Source organism: Anneissia japonica, unplaced genomic scaffold (assembly GCF_011630105.1).
Source record: "Anneissia japonica isolate Jap-2015-1 unplaced genomic scaffold, ASM1163010v1 scaffold287812_len73551_cov129, whole genome shotgun sequence".
NCBI classification, from domain to species: domain Eukaryota; kingdom Metazoa; phylum Echinodermata; class Crinoidea; order Comatulida; family Comatulidae; genus Anneissia; species Anneissia japonica.
The window spans coordinates 41393-65139 of record NW_022689674.1 but is presented as its reverse complement, the minus strand read 5'-3'; the positions used below and the strand labels follow the sequence as shown (position 1 = coordinate 65139).

At 32.6% G+C, this 23747-nt stretch overlaps 1 long non-coding RNA gene across 1 annotated transcript in view; it reads right to left on the bottom strand.

The window, feature by feature from the left end:
- The window catches only part of LOC117099823, a 20124-nt gene extending 3933 nt beyond the window's left edge, over positions 1-16191 (bottom strand). The window contains exon 1 of the long non-coding RNA XR_004444020.1: positions 15195-16191. This is a non-coding gene — a long non-coding RNA (uncharacterized LOC117099823). The remainder of the gene's footprint in view (positions 1-15194) is intronic.
- Positions 16192-23747: the final 7556 nt, after the last annotated feature.

Sequence of the window (23747 nt, the reverse complement as noted above, 5' to 3'; positions counted from 1 at the left end):
ACCTACTGATCGTTACTAAAAATAGATTGACCTGTATATAAATGGTCGTAGCTCCTTTTCCCATGGGAAAAGTTGCTCCAACTTTTTGTATATGACTCTTGGAAAAATTGTTAGATATTTGGCAAAAAAAAAAACCAGAAATGGATTTATTAACCCTGACTGTTTTGGTAATTTTTTGAAAAACTCAAAATATTCATACAGTTTACAATTACTGTATGAATAACCATAACATTACTGTATGAGTATTCATACAGTAATTGTAAACTAACCTGAACCATCTGTAGAATCAGCACATAGATAAACAATGTATTAATTGCAGTATGATACTGTTTGTACATTATAATGGTTATAAATATCAAAATCCCCGCAATAACGATCTTTATTAAGTTTTTGTTATTTTTGTGGGTAGTCCTCAATTAATCACACATAAATCACTTGTTTTTTTCTCTCATTACTTATTACCTAAATATAATACATAAAGCAATGTTGACATGATTATAGCTAACACACTTTAGTACATGAAGCTGATAAAAGCTTACAGTGATAAGAATTCCAAATAATAAATAGGCCTAATAACGATTTGTCCTTGCCTGAGTCTTTAACGTATAGCAAGCACTGACAGCAGGCTATAACACACACACACAGCCTGTATAATATGACATACCCAGGTTATATTCTTTCTATTTATACATTTCTCATAGATGCCAACAGAAAAATGGTTGGAGTGAGAAAAAAAATAGTGAGTAGGGGTGGAGAAGGTATAGGATGCAAAAAATGGACAGGAAAAGAGCAAAATGTGGGGAAATTTTCTAAACTTTTCGTATAATTTTTTCTACTTTAATTTATGATTGTACATATGATTTAATTTTCATTTCAATGATTCTCATTTTAAAGAGACTGGGAAATGCAGATGAGTATGGGAAACAATTGGCAGAAGAATAGCAAAGTGTGGGAGAGGAAAATGAAAGAAAACGCATTGATGGCCGAGTTGTGATAAATTTGGAATGCAGGAACATGATAAGAGACCGGAATACACTAAAAGGTATAGGAAATTAAGAGGAGATAGGAAAATGAAATGAGAAAGTTTTGTTAATATTTATATCGAATTTAGGTCTTTTTTTAAATATTTTCTTATTATATGTAACATGCCTAAATATGTTTATGATGACATAACATTATGACCATATATAGGCAAATCAAACAAAACGAAATTAAACGAAACTATATATATTCTCTTCAGAATTAGATACAGTAATCGATCATATTATCTAAATTTTGATAGCGTCCGGATTGACAACATCCCAATTGATAAAGTTTCGCACATTAAATTTCTTGGGATAACTGTGGACGAAACTTTAGGTTCGAAACAACATACTTCCTATATCACAAATTTATTTAATTAAAGTATATTGGTATTCTTTTAGACTCAAATATGCCTTGCTTCTTGAAAATGTTGATGTTTTATTCAAATCTTGTTTTACCTGTAACATAACCTGGGCTGATAACAATTAATTTAATATCAATACATATAAAGCAAATAAATATTATTTGTCTTTGTACAGATTCTCATTATCTTGCTCATTTATCACCTTTGCTAGGCAATTAAAAACCTTTACTGTGTTCGACATTTATAAGCTACAGGTTGCTTTATTTATGTATAAATCTCCTTCCAAGTAGCTTCTCTAATTACTTATTAAAAATTTTACTCTATTCATTCATGATCCAGGTCCTCTAATATGTATAGACCATACATTCACTACATATCTTGCAAGTTTAATACAGTTATAAGACATGGCCCCATTATCTGGAATAATATTGAAAAAAGGTTTTAGAAATTCGCCATTGATAAGTTCAAATACAAGAATGTTCTCTTGTGCTATGATGAGTAATATGTAAATGTTACCTATGTTGTCATTTTTGATATTCTAGTACCGTATTTGTAGGCCTACGGTATATGTATGACCAGATTTTGGAAACCTAATGGCTTTAACACTGTGTTCTTTCTAGGAGTTTATTTGAGCAGGTAGACCTGGCATTCGTCATGTGGGAATTCTGTGACTTGAGGCTGAAATCAAAATTTAAACTGTGAGAAAGTTTAAGAGATAAATAATGATGGTAATAGTGTAATATATCATTACTTTATTGGAACGATGATGTTGATTATCATAATATTTCGGTATGAATATATCATCTTTTCATTAACTACTACATGATCTTTGATGTCAATTTCATAAGAGGAAAATACATATTTGTTCTCATCTTATGTATTTTAAATACAAGCAAACAAAATCAGTGACTTGTAATCATACTTCAAATTGCATGTTCATCTACTTCTAGATATAGAATATAGTGCCCAGCAGGAGAGTTTTATGATTCTATCTGATGATTTTGTGAATATTTACAGAATTGATCAGATTTCTATCAGGCTAGCGCAGTGTGTGCCCGGTTTTAAAGCTACGCAACTGCATACTCTTAATGTCAAAACAAAATAAAAACCCTTTTTGTCGTAGAAAGGTCTTCTCAGACAAGGATTCAAATCCATGGGGACACATGTAGATTATGTGCAGCTTGAGAAACCCATTACATCTTTAGAATGTTTGAGGTTTACCCCTGCCCTTTGAACTTTGGTTTGCCTATAACAGTAATGTTCATGGGCCTATATTGTATATATAAATATATATATATTTATATATATTTATATATATATATTATATATATACATATACATATTTATATATAGTAATATACATATATTATAAATTAAATATATAAATATGTAGGCCCTGATGTAACCATATTTGTGATATGCTGCGTAATATAATAAATAGGCCTATAGGAATATTTGCATCGTCATCACAAAACTAACAAAGTAAGAACATTTTTCATACCGTATTTATTTACTTATTTTCTAATGCGGTTGTAAGGTATTTATCATTATACTATATTATTATTGTTGAAAATTATTCGTACACAATTAGAATTTCTCTTATTATTCAATAAAATGAAGTTAAGTGTCTGAAAATTCTGCACAGCATTCATGGTTTAGCTTTAGCAAGCATCAATGATACAGGCAACGAATCTGTCTGCCCCGCAGAAAAGAATGAGCGATGGTTCTGCCAAAACTAATCTATCAACGTATATAGTATAAGTACGATCATTTGAATGTGTTTTATATTCTTTTAATGTCACCATTGTATCGTATTTTATAATTATATTCTAATAGTATTAATATAAATCACTTTCTCATGACTCAGTTTCGTTTGGTAGGCCTACGCTCTAGAGAACCAGCACGGGTGGTGTACTAATTGTAATGATTTTCAGAGGGGCTACGATTGTAAGCAGGCGTTGACTACCAACAGTGAATCCGTCTGCCTGGCGGAAAAAATAATCAGCCAACATTTGTCAGAGTACCGTGGTCTCAAAAATTACATTAGAAAACCACAATGAATTAAACCATTAAATAAGTAGGCCTATAAAATAAATAAGATGTCTATTTTTGTATATCTACGGCTTAATTTTAGTAATTATATATAAATTAAGTTAAAATTGTTTTCACTCAGATAAGGTCTGCATTATTTCTCATACCAAAGATTGACTAATGTAAATCTGTGGAGGAAAATATTATTTTAGACACCAATGTCCTTATGAAGATCCTCTTACACTACTGACACCAACGTTTTTGCATAGATAATGGCCAAAAATGCGAAAGATATGCTGAGAGTAGATTCAATGTACGACTTATAAAATATGGTTAAAAGAGCTTCATGTTATTAACCAACCTTATCTGGTCTTTGAACACTGGATAGTGTATATATTGATGATTCGAATTGTAAACTCATGGTTACTAACTATGGTTGCTCTGTATATGTGATGGTAACTAATTTCAGCTATAGGCCTACTGATGATATCGTGGTTATGGCCTTTCATATTTTGGGCTTCAAAATCTCATTAGAATTTGTAAAAATTATGCAGCATGTTATGATATACTATATAACAAAAAATTCACAAGTTGGTGCTTTTGAGCCCTTATGTTTCTCATGAATGGTCTTCTTTTCAGAAACAATTGAAGATGAATAGATGGCATGGTGTAAAAAGTTTCATTTTTGAAGACAAAAGTTTGACTTTTGTCAGCATCCCCCTGAATGAATTTTGACAATTTTTTTTTAACGAGCATAGAGTGATACTAAATCTGATCTCAAATTTCTCATGAGCATTGGGTATCATATGCGGAAACACTTTTAACTCTGCATTTATGTCATTTAAAATGTTCAACCTATGATAATTTAGCAATTAGTTTAAGGTTACTTTGTATTTTAATATATCAAACTAAGATGTGGTAAGAGAACATGAACTATCTAAAATAAATGCATAGTGTTCTTTCATTAGGATAAGTTTGATCGTCGCAAATTCAAGTAATTCAATTCGAAACGTTCAATTTTCAGCTATTTTCGCTATTTTTTCGCACATTTCTCTTCATAACTTTTCTTCTATTTGTCCGATTGTCGCCATGATTGTTCTTTCATCCTATTCCAAATTTAATAATAGGTTTAATAATCTTAATTTTAATCCATAAGGTTACAAACTATCCTGATCGGACTTTTTGATTTTGTAAAAGAAGTTTTTCCAACTTTCCCGTGTAAAAGCTACGGTTTTAGTAGAAATGTGGCGAATCGCCCGAAGTTTTTTTTGTAGCAGCTCCGCTGATATTGGACCGATTTTCGGCATTTTATGGCAACATGTAGCTTTATTTATCACCTACAACATATGCAAAAATCAAGTTGATTGGTTAATAAACGACGTCGGACTTTTTATTTTTGTAAGAATCAACCAAGCAATTGAGAATCCAATGCTTTTAGAATAGCGAACGAGTATTCGACCGTACTTTCGAGCAGAAAGAGCTTAACTTTGGAGTTAAAATTTAGAATGTTAGTTGATTTAACTTGAAATATTATTGTGATAATAATAATAACATAGAAACAGCAATAACGAGGAAATTAAGAAACTTTGAGAAGAGCCGCAGAAATAACGTAACGATATGAATGCAATTACGTAATGATAGAAATCAAAAAGAAGTACTCAGGATGGCAAAAAATAAGATACTTAAACAAATATACACGATAAGCTTGAAACGGAGAGAAATACCAAAATAGAAAAGCAAATTGAAGACATAGAAAAATTAAAGATGACTCAAACAAAGTGTACCTTGAGCTGTCAGAAACTTCAAACAAGTGTATAATGAACTTAGCAATGGTAGCATAAGAGTAGGAAAAGTTGCGAGAATACTCCTTTTACAGGGGTGGAAGTCAGGGAAGCCGTTATGAAATAACACAAAAAGTAATAAGAACCCAGGAGGAAAGCAAATGCTTCCATTTTCGCAAATTTATTTAATGAAATGACAAAAAAGTTAACTTCCAAAAGAAATTAGGGAGGGAATTCTTATACTACTGCAGAAACCACTGGGAAGGAAAAAGGAACACTTAAACGAGGCCAACAATCCTACTTAATATCGTTAGAAAAGTGCTTGACATCTGCATCCTAAATAGGATAGAAGCCAAATTAATATCCAACGTATACCCATGACACAAGCAGCATCTCAAGGTGGTAGAGGTATTGCTGAACAGCAGTACTTGCTCAGAAGGCCATTACCTTATCTAAGTACAGATTGGTGTTACTCATACTAGACATGAGTAGCACATTTGATACGGTTGGGAGGTGCAGGCTTATATAAATCCTAGAGAGGATGTTTGACGAGGATGAACTTAATATTATTAAGATCCTTATAGAGGACGTAGCTTTAAGAGTCAGAATAGGAAAAGGGGTTGCGGAAGGGTTCAAAACCAAAGTTGGGGTGCTAAAAGGTGACTGTTTAAGTCCAATCCTGTCCATAGTATATCTGGCTGAGATGCTCTCAGCGGCGCAACACAATTTCTCCCACCACCGTTACCATCACCAGGCAACGCACACATAAATGAAACAAAAACTGAAAATATATATCCTGGCGATAGATGTAGACGCAGGTAGAAATCGTGCAAGTACCTGGGCAGCAAATTTAACACCAAGCTAGACATTAATAACAGAAAAATACTGGCCATTTAGTGCACATTTTTAACCATAGGACCCTGAACAAACACTTGACGAAGAAATTGACACATTCCAAAGAAAATGTCTAAGGCAGACATTAGGCATTCGCTGGCCTGACAATAATTCAAATACACAGTTGTACGGTAGAACAGACACGGAAAGATGGAGCAGAGCCATTAAACAAAGATTAAACTTTCTGGGACACATTTTAAGACTAGATAATAATAACGCACCTGCACGAAAGGCCCTAATCGAGGATAGCAGATCAGTCAGGCGACCAATTGTTGGTCGCTATAATAGGGAGGCCAGTTACTACATGGAATGCTAGCATTAAAATGAAATTAAGGACCATGTTAATATTTGGTCCATGCACTTAATCGCAGCGGATCGAACCAGGTGGAAAGAGATAATGAGACGCGCGATGTCAGAAGACGGAAAGCGTTATTGTTCTTTAATATATTTATGGCTAACGTCTCTGTTTTTTCTGAATTTCTTATGTTAATAGATACATTCATAAAGTCCTTATTTGTGGTTTATTTATACAATTATCAAATGAAATATATATTTATATGTATAAATTACCGGTAATGACTAAAACCTCAATTAAATTGACAATAATTGATTTAATTCTCTATTCTGCTTTTTATATTGTTATGCATTTTGTATGTGATGTTTTTTTAATATTTTTCCAAATTTTGCTAAACTTCAATTTTGATTTATAATAATTTTATAATGACTGATTTTAATAATAATAAAAATATGTTATATTTATATAGCGCTTAATGCCAACTACGCCTTTAAGCGTTTCACATTACTACCCCCAGTCATTGGATTAGACGCCTATGGAACACATTCAAACTGTTCCATAAAATTTCTAGTATTACCATTTAGTATTTGGTACTGCATTTATGTGTTTATTATGATACGTTGGTAGGCACAGTTTGTTCTAGAAAGATGCTGTAAATTAATACAATACAACATTATTTATCTGATCTGATTCATCTACAGACTGGATTACAAAGCTTAAAAGGTTTTAAAAAAAACATTTAAAAACAATATAATAGATACTTGAGAGACTTTGGGTTTAATTATCATGCATGCACACAAGTTGCAGAAAAAAGCTACATTCTAAAGAAAGTATGGTAAGAGGCATTACAAAATTGAATTCACCATCATCATGAACGAAAGATGAAAGCCTGACATGTGTGATAAATAGGCCTAGATGACATTTTCTATTTTGGCAGATGTCGGTTACACATACACACACATAATTATCTTCACAAACACTTCATAAATACCAACAAAAGGTACACAAAAGAATACAATGTACAACTTTCAAATTTTTTTCTTGCTTATTTGGCAATATACCGATGCAAACATTGCTCAAAACTCATGACGTAATTTTTGTCTCTGCTTTTACAGTTTTACCAAAATTTATTTTGTTTTCATTTTTATAAGTAAAAACAGTAACCAACAGTGTAAAGATGGACAAGTTTATAAAACTAGTGATCTTAAACCCAAATCATAATTATGCACATTTTAGGTGTTTAATATATTTCTTAATATGATTTTTTTTTTCTAGCAAAACCTACTTTACAGAAAAACATTATTTAAAGCGTAAGCTATAAATTTTTTTTAAAAAGAAATATAAATAGCAAAGTTGATATTACTCATCTGTAACGAAAGAGTAAAATGTATTAATTTTAACTCTAGGGTAAAGATGGATGTTGTACAACATTTTGTTGAAGTACTCCCAATACTCATCGTGTTCCTAGTCCCATTTGTCTGTGTGAATTTATCGGTGAATAACGTAGCCCTACTTCTTGGCTGTAAAGTTTTTTGCGTTCCAATAGCGGTTGGAGCTGACTTCCAGGGCTTTGTTTGGAAAGTAGGAGCCCTGAGTAACAGAGTAAGTTTTTCTTTTTTTTAATTGGAAATAATTCATAACGAATATGATTAATATATCCTCTACACAATAATCTTCGGGCGTCCAACAAGATGTGTGATTTTTCTTCTGTGTATATAAGAAATGTTGAAAATGTATAGAAACAAGTATGCGATCTATTTTATACAATGAATAAAAGTATAAATTATGTAAAGTCACGATGTACACAGTTTGAAAAACAAAAAAAAAAACAAAAAAAATACTTTAAAAAGTAAAAGTAATAGTAATTCTGAAAATCTGAAAGAATTATGCATGATGGAAGCATACAATGAACTACAATAAACAATAGGCCTATGTATTAACAGATATTGTTGGTATTAATAAAACAAAATGTACTCATGTATACTGGACACAATATGTAATATATGAAATATGAAATAATAAAATAATTTTCCTAAATTTAATTTTTTTTTTTAAGTAACTGAAGAAGATTTCAAACAAGTGTTTCACAAACTCTGATAGTAATTCTAACAATAGGCTCTAAAAGCCTCTTGTTAGTTTTTTCCCCCATGATCAGGCCTACACAATTTATCATGCTCCAGTTTGAAAATACTTGTTTTATGTGTTGGAGATTGTACTTCTAATAGTCAAATCAAGACCATTTAAAGCGGTTTTAAGTGTTACCAATATATATTCCAACTATTCTAGTAAAACTAAACTAAAGCTTGTTTTTATTTTCAGATTAATACTAGTCCCTTCATCCAAGTTAAAGTTCCTTTTAACTGGTAAGTAAATATGTTGTTTCTAAAGGGTTTATAAAACTGTATAGGCCCTATCATTGTAAATCCATGTATGTCATTCAAGTTATATACCAGTCGTTGAAAAAAAAATACATCAAGGCATATCAAACACTGTATTTATTTTCGAATGAAAATTTCAGCCGGTCCTCTGGCCTTCATCAACTTTACAGAGTGCACAAGATTGGTTTTTACAAATTGTATACTGCAGTCTACCAAAATAGATTGTTAACGTAACTCTCTTTCTTATAGTATTCACCAATTTTTGTTCTCGCATGTTGAGATCAGTCGACGAGTATTTCTTCGTGGAATGTTACGGTTCTGTCAACCCTATATTGGTATTGATTACCATGATGGCATATTTTATGGGGTTAACCCCATACTAAATAACATGCATGCCGTAAGTAATTTTAATTATTATTATTAAATTATTTCAAGAAATTGGAGATGGATTGAAAAATCTCAATTATGTAATTTTAATTTTGTGTTATCACCATCTTCATTGAATACTATATTGTTGTTTAGTTTGGTGGAGGTAATGTTTGGTCATACCGAAAAATTGTAAAAAAAAAACTTGACCTTTTGACCTAGGTCAAAAGTCACGAGTGCCAAAATTGCAATTTGTAGGCCTATATTAAAATGTTTTTTTCACTAATAAAATTCCTATGGTTGAAAATATAAAATATTACTTGAAATATATTGTTTTCTACCGCAATATAAAATGTGATTCATTGAATAAACGTGAAGAGATCTCCCGAAAGGGATTTCTTCCAACTTGGAGCCCCTGTTTCAAGTTTATTATGAGTATATTTTTTTTATGCCCAAGGCCACAAAGCACAAAGACAATTGAGGCCCTAATTTCAGAAACGCCCTTTAGCGCTTCCCATCCCCATAGCGGGTAAGTCCAGATCTAGGCCTACTGGTCTATTTCTAACTAGGGTGGACTACTGGGCCTAGGATATGTTTCACTACAGCTAGTAAATGGAGAAGGTGCTACGAATGGAGGAAAACGACTACATATGTAGTAGAGGAAATGGAGGTAGGGGTATTGAAATATTAGAGGGGGAGGGGGGTCTGTGTACATGACCGAACCCGACACAAATCGTGTTCAGACCTAGGCCTAGCATCACTGGTTGTACTGCTAGATGTTTCTTGAAAAAATCATTCCTTAGAATTGTATTCAAATTTATTTATTATGTAAATTAATATTTGTGATAAATACTCTCACTTAAATCGATATTCTCATCCCCGCTATTTTCGTCCATCCAAGTACATCACTCACTGACAGAAAACAATTGCTGGTTTCCTTTCGATCGCTAACAGCCGGCCATGTCTATTTACTATGACGTTAGGGAAAACCCCTAAAAGAGTCAGGAACAGAGGGCAGCACTACTAAATCAAGCGGGGAAAATCTGCTTGTACCGTATACATTTTTTTTTTATCGTAGGTAAGTTGAGCAAAAAAAAAAAAAATATTTATTAGATTAATAGCATTATTGGTTACCGATGTGCGGCTAACGTTCGCCCTGTGATTCAGTTGATCCCTTTCATCTGTGCTGTTGTGTTTATAAAATTAGACCACAGGTTAGGCGGTGAAGTAGATATAAGCAGAAAAAATTGGTCCAGATTTCTCATAGGCCTATTTTGCCTAAATTGGGTCGTCTTAAGAAATGGGACCAGATAATGGGTTAACATTTAAGAAAATAGGTCCACATTTTTAATTTACGCGTAAATTGGGTCGACCCTGATATTGTGCCACACTGTTTGAAAAATCCTGGCTACAGCATGAATACGATTCATTATTAAATAAATGAAAATGAACATTGAGTCTTTCATATATTGACAGTAGGCTAATATTATGACGGTAATATGTAATTGAACTATACCATTTATATATCAGCGATACTCAAAGAAAATACCTAAAGTAATGTAACATACAAAATTACATACCGTAACCTAAACTTGCTGTAGTTTAAAGTAAGGTACAATTGTACATGACATGCCTTTTAATATAATTAACATTAAAAAATACTACTAATAATAATATATAAGCATATATAGTTTATTACTAAAAAAAAATACAAAGAAGCAAAGCGCTCTGATCTTCATGAAATAGCATTATATAAATGATGTAATGTATGAAATTAGGGGCCAAACTAAAAAACACATTTTTTCACAATATGTAACTAAAGTTCAAATAGGCCCAACATTTTTTATTACTCCTGCGGCTCAATCAAATATCATATGTTAATGAAAATGTACAATATAAAACTGTTCATTAGTTATTAGAATAGTAACGTCATCAATGTATTTTTTTTTAAATCAACAGCAACGTATCTGAAGTTTTATCTTTAAATGATGACCTTTGGACCTCCTGAATTCTGCAATATGAGATTTTCGAGTCGAGTGGAGTTACATTATGTAAATGTTTCGTACAGAAAAAAAATATATACGGACGCGCCTTTAGAGACAGTAAATAAGCCCGTATGGGATACGGGCCACGACGTCAAGACAATTCTAACATAGGCCTGAGTAGAGTAGACCTACAGAGGAAGGCCACTAGAATTATTATTTATAGAAAAAAGCAAGGGACGCTTTATATTCATACAGATAAATAGTATTAGGCATTTTATGTAGAGAAGATGTATTCACAGATAAAACACTCACACTTGGTTTTAAAATTATTCATGGCTACTGTTCCTCCTTTAATGATTCTTTTAGATCCAGTGATGATAGGTGTGAAGGGAGTTTAATACATTGGCAAAGCCAATACCAATACTTTAATTTCAATTTGAAGTATTTATTGCATATTCAAAACATATAAAAACCATCATTCAAATCAAATCAAATATCAGAATTGCTTATAAAAAATAACATTTACAAAAAAAAAAAATCTTAGTTGTTAACAGTTAAATAATTAAATTATTTTGTTACATAAAAATATTATCTTAATAATAATAATAAATAATAATTTTTATAATTATTATTATTATTTTTGTTATAATTATTATTATTATTATTATTATTATTATTATTATCTTGCTGACTTATTGCACTTATAATTACTAAAAAAAATGACGTGTATAAATAAAATAAATATGATATTAAACAAACAATACGGCCATCAGAAATCTAGAGACATAGTGTGTATATCCTCATGCCCACATCGACTGTAACTCATAGTTGGACGCTGCCTAAGTTGACAGTTGAAAATCAGAGGAAATTGCTTTTTAAAACTAAATTCAAATTTAGTCAAAATTACGTTTCAAATAGCATTACATGATATAATATTGTAAAACCTATTTAAAAACTGTCAATCATCAAAGAGTAAAGACAGATTAGAATGGCTTGGAGATGGACAGTAAAAAGCCATCTGCGTTGAGCATCGAATGGAAAAAAAATGCGACTTTTTAACAGTTGTATGAAAACAAAGTTTCCATATCCAAGTTATCGATTTTTTCAATTCAATAGGCCTACATGACATCGCAGTTTTTGCCAACGGTGATTGGTCGGCCGAATCGGGGAGCATGTGGGAGAGGGCCTATGGACGAGGCCACAGTAAATCCGACAATTTAGGGATTTGAAAGGGTATTGTGTCTTTCCCCCGACGGGACAGTGGCTCTACCCTGTGAGGAGAGGGGACATGCGGCCAGCCCTAAAACTGAGAGCTTCCCGAACGGCGGGATAACTACGCGGTATACAATCAGTGATTTCATGGAAATCATACTTTCCTTTTCAATAATATGTTTTCAACAATTTGCGTATCCAGGAGATGTGCGGGGGGAGTGGGTGCCGTTTCATGTTAATTCACAACTTGCGGCTTTATTTTTGCTCATTTAGCTGCGCTTGGCTTACAGCTGAAAATTATAACAATACAATTTTTTTCTCGCCAATTAAATTTGTTTATGTCTATATCTTTTTGGCAGCAAATTTACAAATTTTTGTAGTAAAACGTCTGTTAATCATTGATGTTTTTCGATCTGTAAGGTATTGCAGATAAAATAATTATCTGTATATAGTATACGTAAATAATACAGCTCCACCTACTTTTATAACTTATGTAGTTCCGTTGAATGAGTAATTAAAAGTTATAGGCCTATTGATATTATTTATTTTACCACTGTGGTTCGATGGGTCGCGTCTAGCTGAGAACCTGAGAAAGTAATTTTCGCCCGTTTTATGAATTAGTTCATTAGTTTAGGCATTAGTTCAACAACATTTCCCCATTCGTATTTCCCATGTGATGATGCGACCATTAAATAAATGTTTACAAAGCACACTGTAATCTATTGTATCTGAGACAACAGACCAAGGCACCAGCGGTAAACAGAAACTTGTGAAAATACAGGCCATTATCTGTTCCCATGAATTCAGGTAAACCGAGTGTAGCGACAACAATTGAATTTTGAACACGTCATCCTGTTCTAATGTAATGTAGGCATTGTGTCAAAAACAATTTCAACCGATTCTCCTGGGAACAAAAATACAATACTGTACAACTATAGTGTATTGTTCTTATTTCCCTTGAGAATGAAAAAAAAAATATGGAGTAGTTCAGTATGATGGAATGTGAAACGATTAATGTGCCTGTATAAATTCAATTAATTTAGAAACGGGCCTACCTGTTTTCAAATGCACTAAGTGTAATGACACTTAAGTGTGGTTACTTGACTGTGACAAGAAATTAGGTCTCTTTTTTCGTAGGCCTACTGGGTGTTAATTTTCGTATTCCCCTAAGTCCATGGTATTGTATTCCATAACCGAGGTATATATGAAAATAGACCCACTTGTTTTTTTAAGCAAAATGACAGTGGTAATTTGATATGGAAGCGCTAACACCATAATAGTAATAATAGGCCTAATTAAAAAGGAGAATCATTTGTTACCTAGAGCTACAACACATAATCGCAAACTTAAAGTTGAAAACGATCTTTCTTGACAAGTTAACACGAACAAGAACGTTTATTACAACGCATGGTATGGTATTATTATCATCTGTAATTAACACCAGTGAAGGTGTATCTCCAAATCAAAAGTTACTTTCAAGTGATTTACTATTATTCATTGCGTTGCGTAATTTGCTGAAGGTGGTGGTGCAATGATCGGGCCTTAATGATAGTGAAATCAAGTTTTCGTATTCCAATGTTAACTCTGTTGGATTACTATAACGGTAGTGATCATTATAAGATAAAACAAAAAAAGTAGTGTATACCAATGAAACAAATGAAAAGGTAGCACTTTTTTGACTAACGATGAATTTATTTCACAAGCTTTCGCCCCAATCAATGGGGCTTCATCTGGTGAGTGAAGTCTTACACAATTAAGATAGCATACATGGACATCAAAAAATGATATGATTCGATAACAGATAAAAATATATGATAAACAATAAATCTGATTGGATACAGAAACAAGGAAGTAAATTAAATTAGTTGGCAATAGAAGCTAGTCTACCTGGAACAATGGAGGTGTTAAAAGTTGTTAAGCACCGTAACAGCATAATGGTTTATAGATAAATCGTGAATAAATATGAAGATAATCAAGTAACAAGTAATGGTATAAATCCTTGTGAATATGAGTGCATTTTGTGATGTCCATGTATATTTGTTGTATCTTGTGTAACACTTCACTCACCTGATGAAGCCCCATTGACTGAGGCGAAAACTTGTGGGTGGGGGTTCCACGGGCCCTTATGGGTCTTCGCTGGATCCGCGCCTGTAATTGCTCTTTTCGGTGTGGCAAATCCGTTACGCAAATAACATTTCACTTATTACCATTATATATAGACCTAACTCTAACCCGTCTTGCTAATGGTATATATAATTAGGCCTATATATAAATTTTGAACGTTAAAGAAGAGGAATATAATCTGGAGTGCAAAAAAAAAATGTTATCCCAACCGGAATTCGAACCCGGGATATTCTGCTGTCTGTGAAGAAGTTTTAACCAATTGAGGCTCTGTTGGGAATTCAAATCCGATTAAAGCAACTTAATGCATCACGCCCATGGGCATGTGCAATTGAACAGCACTATTAAAGTCATTGATGCATGACAAATAACAGATATTAATGACATGCCCTTTCCTTAAAAGCAATTGACGACAAGACAGGATCTCCAAAAGATACTATTTAAAAAAAATTAATATCATGATATAATAGAGGTAAAATCTAAACCATCTTGCAGTAATGCTATAGTATAATTACATACGCTTTGATTGTTAAATCTGTGTGTGAAAAAAGTTGTTTCCCCACAACCAGGTTCCGAACCCGGGACCTTCTGCTGTCTATGCAGACGCCTTAATCAACTGGGCCGGCCATTGAGATATTGTTGTTGAGAATATAAATACGATTAAAGCATTAATACTTTACACTCATGCGCATGTGTATTAGGACAGCACTAGATACACACTCTTCTCAAGAAAAAGAAACATACCTGAAATCTTATGGTAGTGCTTATGTTGATCTCGATAGGAATAATTTTTCATAACGATCTTTTTCTGGTTTACGCCCTCACGAGAGTTAAAGGGGTTTTCCCTCAAAGGACGTCAAACGCAGCACACTGTAAAACAGGTATTCGAAAACGGGCTACTGTAGCTACAAGCAAACGATTTCGTAAGCGCAGTTGCAAAATTTCTCTTGATTATCCAAGACTTCTAACGGTACAGTTTAATTTCATTGGTAATATATCCACAAATATTCGTGAGCGTATTCATGATTAACTTCCGTCAAATCATTTTTCTTCTTCATGTCAACATGATATGTATATTATGTCGACTTGACAACATAATTATCTTGACAAGTCGTCAAGTCGAATGGCACTTAGGTGCTTCTATACATTATTGCATAAATTCACACTGGTCAGTACAAGCGTCCACATAATACCATGTCCCTGGAACTTTTTTTTCCTTCACATCCAGCAACATGTGCACTCGCCACTTAATGAGAATGATGCTGTATACGAGGCTTAAGGTGTGGGGTTGTTTTTCGTCGTGAGAAATTTCCTGCTGTGGCAGGGATTGAACACAAGATCCTGGGATCAGAAGGCAAGCATATTAACCACTGAGCTATTTAACTCCACTCTTACGATCCTCATGTAAAGCCAACTATTTCTTGTGAATCGTCTCCACAGAAACTAAGGATAAAATTAGTTGTAGATCATGGTATCCATAACTATACTACAACACACCGACACAATAGCAACCACCTTATCACAAATCTGTGCTGGCGGCAGAGTTCTGAAGCGCAGACTGGTAGTCGAAGGAGGACATTAAATGAACAGACGCCGGACAGCTCAGAGCTCTCGAAAATAATTCAATCTTAGAAAGAATATCGCATGATATTTTACAAATATATTTAAGAATAAAAAACTGTTAAATACAATCCATTGAAACTGTTTTACTGTCACATCCGGTGACATTTTAGGTAGTCCTAGTAGTCTTAGTAGGGCTATTATAATATATATGGCCATCACAAGTTATTAAATTTAGTTCTATTTGAGGTATTATTGAGAAGGACCAATGAATCTCCACTTCTTTAGCTCCGCCCATTTGGGAACACACAAATACAACACACGAGATTTCATTGATTTGATTGGGATTCCACCGATTCGTCAACGAACGACGAGTGTGTGTACTCCTTGGTACTTGTTGCTGTTAATTTTTTCGTTAGCAACAACTTGGCAACAACATGCATTTATACGCTTCCAGCAGAACAGTTGTGCAATAAAGCGTTTCATTTTAACCCATTAAATATCTTTATAATGAACAGTTCCCCTGATTAGATTTTTTCGGATTTTTGGTATGTTATTATTTGTATATTTCAGGAACGGATTCCGTAAAATATTTATTTTTAAAATTACTTCTGTGTTCATTATAATTTTGTCTAAAGATCGATTGGTTCGACTATAAGGCTAAGTCAGCGTAAAACTGAAAAATACTCAGATTTTAGATTGATTTTTCGAATAGTTAACCCTCGTTAACTCTAAAATGACTTAGTTTATTATAATCCTCAATCATTTAATAATTAATATCTGTTAAAATTAGAATTAGCGAATTTTGGCCAATATACTATACTTTTAAAGGAAGGTCACGTAAATGTTCCATTAAATTCAAAACTTTTTTTGGTGGAAAATATTAATATGTTTGATATTTTATGAGAGATAAATGTATCAGCTTCACAATGTAAACGATTGCGCAGCCATAGTGATTGACTGTATGTAGTGCGCATCGAGAAAAGAAGGTGCTCTCCATTTCGCTATGCTCAATTTTTTGATAAACTATACCTGCTGAAAATTTGATGGCGGGGAACACATGGGACTTCAAAGGCATTGCGCAAACGTTCTTCACGCGCTGCGGCAGCTTTGATCTTGGTTCATTTGCATAGCGCTGCCTGCGCGTAGCTTTTTCGAGTGATCTCCTTCTCAATAATACCTCTGGTTTTGGTTTTACCAAGATTTAACCTTGTGTCTTGCCTTGTGTATAAAAAAATATTATTGAGGGCGCTAGTTTGTGACTTCAACTTCCGGTTCTGTTCGAGTGTCAACATGGAAGAAGTTTTAACCGTGTTGCACGTTCGGATTGGACTTCTTGATCAGCGTGGTCGGTAAAATTAACCATTCGGCTTGGTTAATTTAACCCTGAGAAAATTATAACCGACGTTCGGATTGTATTTTTTTTGGTCAATTTAGTCAGTGACTCGGTTAATTTGACCAAATTAAGTCCAGTGCGATAGGGGCTTTAGTACTTGTTGTATGTAAATCGCTTTTCCTTGCAATTTACGAAGTTTTTTCATTGGCAGATCTGAGGGGAGGGGGCGGAGTCAGGAGTCTTTACACCACCCACAACCCCAAATCAATTCCTGAAAAAAAGAATTTGTATGCAACTACTAACTAAATTTTTTCAGTGTATATGAGTACACACATACTAGGCCTATTTACTGTAAATAAGAATGAGAAAAATTTACCTGACCATTATATAAACTGAAGACATCTTTACAAACAAAAAACATAAAAATGCGGATGGGTGGCAAAAATGGACCATACTATTATTAGAAAAAGGGGTGTTTCTGCATATTTTGAAAATTTCAATTTAGGCCAAAGTTTGGAGGGGTATAACATTGGAACACCTTAAATGATTTGTTCTTGCAAAACCATGTTAATTGGATCTAATATAAGTGAAAAATGAACAATAAACTTTGGGCAATGCAATCTTGTTAAAGCTGTGTTATCAGAATATGGTTATCAAAATTCTAAGATAGGTAAACAAAAACTGCATTGAGTTCAAATTTTTATCAAATCATATAATCAAAACTTATACTGTATGATATTGAAATTTTCAAAATTATTATTTTAAGATTTTAACAATTAAACACATTTTTTATAATGTTTACCCTGAAATATAGTGGCATTCCTCAGCACTTGGATAGAGAATAGAGTAATTACATTTAAATTTTAAAATTTACTGCTATTAATGCAAAAAAAAAAACAAAAAAAAAACGAGCAATACCATTTATTTAAAATAGGGGTGTTTTTGCATCTGCCTAAAATAATTCCAATTTAGGCACAAGATTTATAGCATCTATTGTTCTAGCAAAAGTTAATTGAAGATCACATAAATGAAAAAGATACAACACTGGCCTGCACCTTTTCCCCTCCAAAATTTATATATAAAATAATTAAAAGAAAATAAGAAAAAAAAAAAAAAAAGAGAATTGCATTCAACTTTAAGTTTAAAAGTACAAGTTCCGGCCACCTTGAGACATCATAGGCATAACATTTCAAACCTCAGCCCCAACCATTAGGTTGTGGTTGTCTAACTCTCCATCTCTAAAATCCCCTCTCTGTGGCCCCACCCCCACCCCCTTTATTTCAAATTCCTGGTAAAAAAAAAAGGTTGTCTGCTGTGTATTGCAAGAGGCAAAAAAATTAGAACGGTGATCTCATGTCCATTGTGTATAGATATTTTTTGGCTGAATACACAAAAATCTCTCGTTCTAGAAGCGACTCAGTGGGGCCACTAGCATTCCTTTCCGATCACACAAAATCTGCATAGACATTATATATTTTCTGCCAAAAAGTGGGGAGGGGGGCATTTTCAAAATTTCCTATTCAACTTGTCTTAGTTCAAATTTCACTGCTTTTAATAGTAACCTTGTGCTATAATTAATTTTGAAAACCAAGGAAATAGATTAAGATTTCGAAAGCCTAGTTGAGTAGGATAAATTCTGTTCTGTTAAAAAGAAACGTATTGAAACCACCAACGAATATAATACTAGAGTAGAACTCTAGATATCTCTCTAATTGGAACCCTACAGAAACTATTTTGAAGGGCAAAGCAACTTTTTTTCTATATATATTTTGAATACTGTAGTGTTAATTTTGTGTTCTAATGATTTCCTTATTTTGTTTGCCAGTATATGGGTATGCAAAAAATGAAAATGCTATGAGTGTTTAAAAAATGTATGCAACGTTATTATAAGATGGTATAAAGATGTATTACACATCACTAACCTGATAAAGGGTTTATTATGAATGTTGAGGCATAGACACAATAAAAGCTAATTACTATACATAAAAGTTGCTTGCACGATTAATAAAGCAGCAATGTTGATGAATAACAAACTTAATGAACATTCGTCCTTATAATATATTATGAGTAGCGAACACTTTCTTCATTATGACTAGTGAATAGTGGCCCTTTTCGAACCAGGAAATTAGCCACCTGATTTTTTTTTTGGCGATGCTTTTGACATAAATTTTTGATTGTCGATCAATTATTGTAGATTACTGAAATTTATTTTTTGCAAACTCAAATTACATGGAATAATAATCCAATAACATACACAACACACAAAATTGCTCAGATGATGATAATAACAACGTACAATAAGAACAATGCAAGACATTCTTTTCTGATGAAAACAGTTACTACAACAATATAAACCAAACCAGATGAAACTATTCAAATATTTAGGAGAAAAATATACAGTATTTCTGTTCAGTCCTCAAATTACATCTTATATTCCCTGAGGCCATAAAGACTAACATCCTACAAAAAAAATTAAAATTTAAAAAAGCAGTACAGAAAAATATAGGACTTAAAAAAAAGCATTTTAATGCTAAGAATTAAGTTAAAAAACATCAGTAAAATAATTTATAGCAGCACAAGTCAAATAATATAAAAAGGCACAAGATTAGACACTAATAATTGTCCTTATAAATTCACAAATGATGTACTGTAACAAGTTAAGAGGCCAGTAAACTAACAATTAAAAGACGTAATATGTTGCATGATCATGGTTTTTCAGTCAGTGTTTCATTCATAATTTGGACAAGATTAAATTAGTTACAACACCATTATGATGAATATAACAGCTTGACCAATATTATATAGTACACAAAGAAATGTTTATCTTTTTATTTTATTTTACAATACATCAAAAATTGAATTTTAACATGTTGGCCGAAGCAACCAGTATACTGGCCCACCGGGTGTTGCTGAGGGCGTCAGGAACAACTTTACTCTTCACAATCGGGTAAACACTCTAGCGTTTATAAATTCTCTGTTATACATTGTCGAAGCACAGACTTAAGGGTTGCTAGTTCGTGGAAGATACACCTAGACGATAATGTACATGACGTATGTATGTTTGATGTGTCATTTTGCCGGTAGTACACTGGAGTGGCACAAGTGGGGGTGCCCTTTGAACATATACCAACCCATACAATTCGCACTTGGCATAGTCGATAAAAAGTGCTATCACAGTGCCATGATGAGTTACCCACAACCCCCCCCCCACCCCCAATATTTTTCCTGCAAATTTATTATACACATTATTCTGAGGATGCAATATGACTAGATAAAATTTCAAAAAAGTATGTTTGTACACGTAAACTTGTTTTGCCACACGGGAAGGAACCTTAAAAAAGGGTCTGGCAATCAATGTGTTTAACTATTTTACCAAGCAACATTACATGAATAATCTAGTTGTCACCAATCTGTGCCATTAAATAATGTCCTCAGTATATACAATACATACACATATACAAGTATGCTCATATTACACCAATTCTAAATGAGCTCCACTGGCTTCCTATCAAGAAGCGGATTCTTTTTAAAATTCTTTTGATGGTGTATAAATCACTCTCGGTACTGCCCCATCTTAACATTATTATGCAAGAAAAAGAAGACATGAAAGAAAAACGATATTTTAAATATTGAAAAAAAACAAGAAAATACAAAACAAGAAATAACAAAACTGACGGAGAGAAAAAAAGAAGAGAAAAGTAAAATGGTGGAAAGAAAATGACAATGAAAAAACTAAAAGAAAGGTTAAGTATCAAAAATGAAATAAGAAAAAGGATAAAAAGAAAATAGAAAATAAAGGGATAGTAAAGAAAAAGGTACAAAGTAAAAAATTCAACCTAACTGGAAGGAATGGGAAAGTATTTCAAGGAAAGTTTCAATTGTTTGGAATATTTTTAAGAAAATTACAAATTTCTGTTAATTATTAACAGATATACAAAAAAAAAAAAAAAAAAAAAGAGCAGTAATAATGTGCTAAACTGTCTAGTAAATGGACTGGCAACATCTCCAGTTACTTAAGTGGACTGATATATTGATTATAAAATTATTAATTATTATTACTGAAACTTAATTATATTTTCTTTACACTTTTTCTTCATTTGTGCAGGAAATTTCGAGAAAATAGGTCCGCAGAATCGCATTAACAACGCCTATACATTGGTTACAAGTAGCCTATATTGGGATAACCACCGGCCGACTTTACTGCAACATTTGCTCAGAAATTGGCAGTATTTTTAATATGCATGGATGGAATTTTGTCTTTATGAGATCAATTTACACATAATAATTTCAACCTAACCTTTGTATTAGATAATGACAGTTCAACCCACATAAGTTCTTGGGTGTCATCTTCGAAGTCAGAGAGTCGATGAGATTTATATTTATTATGAACCAATAACAAAATTGAAAAATCTTTAAGAGGTACTTCAGGATCTTCGATATTGACGTTAAGCCACATTTCACAAAGTGCGACAACATCAATATATTTGAACAATGTATGTGAAAATAACAGTAATCAAACAATAAGACAACGGTAGCACTTTACAGACTAGTTGAAATATTTATTTTCCACTTTCGTGTAAACAGTACACTTCTTCAGGAGAAATTACGAGTAGGTACAAGTAAGGTAGCATTCCATAAAATAGTAAACAAAAAATTGTGCAATCCACTTTGACGGAGATCGCTTATTTACCCAAGAATAAGATGAGCGCACATCGACACTGTTTTAGTGTACGTCACACTTTAACAGTCTAGGTCATGCCGCTTACAAAATCTACTAGCGCTATCAAATGACCTTGTTTCACTGAGCGTGACATAGTTGAATTTTTTGTCGCACCTTAAAAAATCATGTTGCAAATGCTACCAAATAACCCTTAATTTCCAGCCCTGCTTATATAGATGAGATGTTTAAACCTTATATACCGTCACGCACCTTAGGATCCAGCTCTAGTCGACTGCTTCAAATCCCGCAAGCCGCTCGTACTAATAAATCTACGTATGGTGACAGAGCATTTTCCATTGCCGCACTCAAGGAATAGAACGATCTTCCCGAATTTTTTAGGAAGGCGATGTCAGTTGAATGTTTTAAATCTGGTTTAAAAACTTTCACGATTACATTATTTCATATAAATATCTAAACAAATCTGAAAGTAAATTTACATAGGTTAGTCCAATAAAAATGGACATAGGAGTAATCCTTATCTATTCATTAACAAGAAAACATTTTCATAGAAGTGTCTCATCAATAATGGTCTTTCCTGAAAAGGAGTGTTCCAAAAAATGGTTCTTATTATAAAATAATAATATTAATAATAAGTGACATTTATAAAGCGCTTTACGGCGGCAAGCCGACTACAGAGCGCATACAATCATCAAATTTAAACAACAGTGTACAATACAAATTCTAGAAACATTTACAATATTTATAATCCAAAAAAAAAACAAAAAAACAAAAACACCAAAAATGTTAAATGAAATAATTTTAATTGGTAACAATAATTTAATTAATTTACTCTATTTTATTAATTTTATTATTACAAAAATACAGTAAAAGGGAGAGGCAATCGGACAATATAGAAAATACAAGTACAGTATTAACAATATAAAAAATTATAATTATTCAAAATTAAGCATAAAAAAAATCAATGAATTGCATCATAATCCAACAATTAATTAATCATTCTTATTACAAAATTACATTTTCATCTGCAAGATATCTGAATTTACAATAACTTTTTAAATTTTTTTTATTTTATAATAAGAACCATTTTTTGAACACTCCTTTTCAGGAAAGACCATTATTGATGAGACACTTCTATGAAAATGTTTTCTTGTTAATGAATAGATAAGGATTACTCCTATGTCCATTTTTATTGGAATAACCTATGTAAATTTACTTTCAGAATTGTTTAGATATTTATATGAAATAATGTAATCGTGAAAGTTTATAATAATATTTTAGACAAGCAGATTAGGAATCCTGAGTAAAAACAAATTGAAAGAGTTTGTCTTATTGCTGATTTTGGTTTATTAAAGATGTATTACCCGATGCTAAATATAAAAAAATATCATAAACATTTTTTTTTATTATTAACTTGCCCATAAATTTGAGAAAAATTTTTCATATAGGCTGGTATAAGAGGAAAAGTGTGGATGACCTTAAATAACTTTTATAAAAGTGTATAAGTTTGGGACATTAGGTGTTTTCTTTGAGTGACCTAGTTAAGGGAGCCTCGCAAAATAAAGCAACGCGTATACCCGTTTACAACGCGTGGTTGGGGATTATAATCTCTTCGCGTTGCCGACGAGTGGTTCAAGATACTGATTAAAAATTGTTGGACGATTCCATTTCGAATTAGGGTTCGTTTTCCGACGTTTTTATTCTACTTGTTTGCGTCGGTTTA